This window comes from Euphorbia lathyris, chromosome 1 (genome assembly GCF_963576675.1).
Source record: "Euphorbia lathyris chromosome 1, ddEupLath1.1, whole genome shotgun sequence".
In the NCBI taxonomy this organism is placed as follows: Eukaryota; Viridiplantae; Streptophyta; class Magnoliopsida; order Malpighiales; family Euphorbiaceae; genus Euphorbia; species Euphorbia lathyris.
The window spans coordinates 107,009,833-107,012,794 of record NC_088910.1 but is presented as its reverse complement, the minus strand read 5'-3'; the positions used below and the strand labels follow the sequence as shown (position 1 = coordinate 107,012,794).

The 2,962-nt window shown below is 30.6% G+C and overlaps 1 non-coding gene across 1 annotated transcript; it reads left to right on the top strand.

Annotated features, from left to right (window-relative positions):
• The first annotated feature begins 2,423 nt into the window (after positions 1-2,423).
• TRNAC-GCA (transfer RNA cysteine (anticodon GCA)) lies at positions 2,424-2,495 on the top strand. Its single transcript has one exon. It is a non-coding gene; the product is annotated as a tRNA-Cys (tRNA).
• The last annotated feature ends 467 nt before the right edge of the window (positions 2,496-2,962 follow it).

Below are 2,962 nucleotides of genomic sequence, written 5' to 3'. Positions count from 1 at the left end.
GTGAGGGTGAGAAAGAAACGCAATGAACTGTCCTGTCATTCTCCGCTATTTAGATTCAATTACCAAAACGACGTCGTTTTGGGAAAAAAAAAAATCGGGTGAAGGGGGGGGGGGCAAATGCCCCCTATGCCCCCCCCCTAAATCCGCCCCTATGTAAAAGTCATTATTTTAATGTTTAATAAACACTATTTGACAATTCGTGTTACCTCATAATAAACTCCTCTACTTATCTGGAAGGTATGTACTCCTCCTAAAATTAAGAATTTTCTTTGGAGATTATTCACGGATAGTATTCCAGTTTTATACAACCTTCTGATTCGGCACAGCAATCTCTCTCCCATTTGTCCGATTTGCTCGACTTATTATGAAGATGAAAACCATGTTTTTCTTGGCTGCTCTTTTGCTCAGCAAGCTTGGATGATTTTCTTTAACAATAGTGTAATGGCCTGTGTTTCTGATATCAGGGAATGGTTAAATCACTTGTTTGTTACCATGAGTCATAGACTTGATGGTAGAATCTTTTTCCTTCTCTGTTGGTTGTGGAAAAATAGGAATAATATGGTGTGGAATCAGAAATGTGACTCGGCCCAGGATGTTGTTAGGTTGGCTCTTCGAGATTGTGCGGAGTCGGAGAAGGCTAGATCGTTGCTTGCTGATCCTGGTATGACGGTGGCTGCTGGTTCAAGTGAGGCGGCTATTGCTGCTTCAGGCTGTTGGTTACGCCGCCACCAGGTATATTGGTGTGTAATGTTGATGCTGGGCTTTTTCACGAAAAATGTTATTGTTCATATGGCTTTTTAATTCGCAATTATAATGGTAAATGTTCGTATGCTTGTTTTGCTGCTTATCAAGGATTTTTGGAACCTGGTACTGCTGAAGCTATGGCTATAAAAGAAGCGCTTTCTTGGCTTAAGGCAAATGGGTACAGGAACGTTGATGTCCGCTCGGACTGTTTACCTGTGGTTCAAGCGATTAATAGGTCGTGTGAATCTTTTTCTTATTTCTCAGATATTATTGTAGAGTGTATTTTGTTGTTAAAAGAGCTAGGTAATTCTTCTGTCTCTTTTGTAAAACGCTCAGCGAATTGTGCAGCTCATTGTTTAGCAAGAGTAGCCAATTCTACGTCTGATCGTGGGGAGTGGTCTTGTGCTCCTTCATTTTTGTATTCGTTTCTTTTAACTGATTTTAATCAATAAAGTCAGCTATTATTTCAAAAAAAAAAATAGTAAACTCCTCTACCAACAACAATAATTAACTCCTAAATAGCATTTTAAAAGTGGAGTGGACACTATAGTTACTTTGTTTAATCAAATTTTTTTTCTACTATTTGATTAATTTTCTATCTCATTAAGAAAAAAAAAAGTAATAATTACTTTGTTTTTGACAAAGTAACCATAGCTTGAAAATAGTATTATTAAGAAATAGAACAGAAAAAAACCCAATAAACAAATGCATATCAAAAGTGAAAATACATAAAACAGAATTCCTGGAAATTTAGAAACGCCTAATAGCATTTTATTTATTTTTCGCTTTTTTTATTTTTTTAGAAAAATGCTTGTATCTTATTACTTAATGAAAAAAAAAGTACAACAAGCAAAAAGTAAAGAATAAAATTTTGCATAAATAATATAAGATCCACGAAGGAATGAAAACGACTATAAAAAACAAAGAAAACCATAAAATGTAAAAAAAAACACAAAACAACAATAAAACATTATACTTCTTGTAAATCCAAATTTCATTTAGGTCATTCCGAACATCGTAATAACATAATTGAAACTGATAATTGAAAGGATAATCATTTATTATGCAACTGATAATTGAAAGGATAAGCGTTTATTATGCAACCAATAATTAAAAGTACAATTACCTCATATGTAAATTGAAGAAAAAAAGTGTAACAACAATAAGGATGGAATGGGAAGGCATAATAGCAAAGACAATTGAATGGGTAACCTAGGGATCCTCTAATTATTGTAAACAAGTTTTTAGTTAGAGAATTTTAGAGAGAGACAGAAAAACAAAAAGAAGGGAGAGCAAGAAAAAAAACAAAGAGAAAAAAAGAAAGTTCTTGAGAAAGAGAAGGTTCTAAAGAAAGCAAATTCCTACAAAAAAAAAAAATAGAAAGTATTTATTTCAATCTGAGGCGCTAGACGTTGGAGATCTGCAAAATTTCATCGAAGATTTAGAACATTTTTGTGGACTCCTCATACGGAATTTATACCAAATAATGAAGGCACACTTCAAGAGCAACACATTGAGGGGGTAAAAAATCTCACTTTTTAATTGTTTATTTATTTTTCATATTTGCAAAATTAATTTGAGATATAGATTATGCTTTAAAAATATTTATTTCATATAAATGTATATAATGTATATAATGTTCAAAATAAATGTTTTAAAATAAACATATTTAAACAAATGGGTCCATAGCTCAGTGGTAGAGCATTTAACTGCAGATCAAGAGGTAACCGGTTCAAACCCGGTTGGGCCCTTTTTGTTTTAAAATAAAAGGTCAAATACATGAATAGGTCAAATACGTGAATATCATAATTAAGTATAAAATTACAACTAAGTCATATCACCAAACTTAATTCTTAATATATCATTATTTTCTATATATTATGATTTTAAACTATAATTTAAAAATTCTATACTTTTAATTTATAAATTCTAATCTTTAAAGTATATTAAAAGTACTGATTTTACTAGTTTGACATAATCTAAAATTATGATTTGACATAGTTGTAAATAGTTTTTCAAAGATGAATTTTTGTGTAATTTTCCCTAAAATAAAAGCATTTTGTTGTTATTTTAAATAAAATTAGTCATAGTGTTCACATAGACCCTAATCACTACAAATTTTTTGATTATTTATTAATATATTATTATTATTATTTTAATAATAATGTCTAGATTATTATAAAAAAATATTATTATTTTTTGTCACTATTTTCAATAT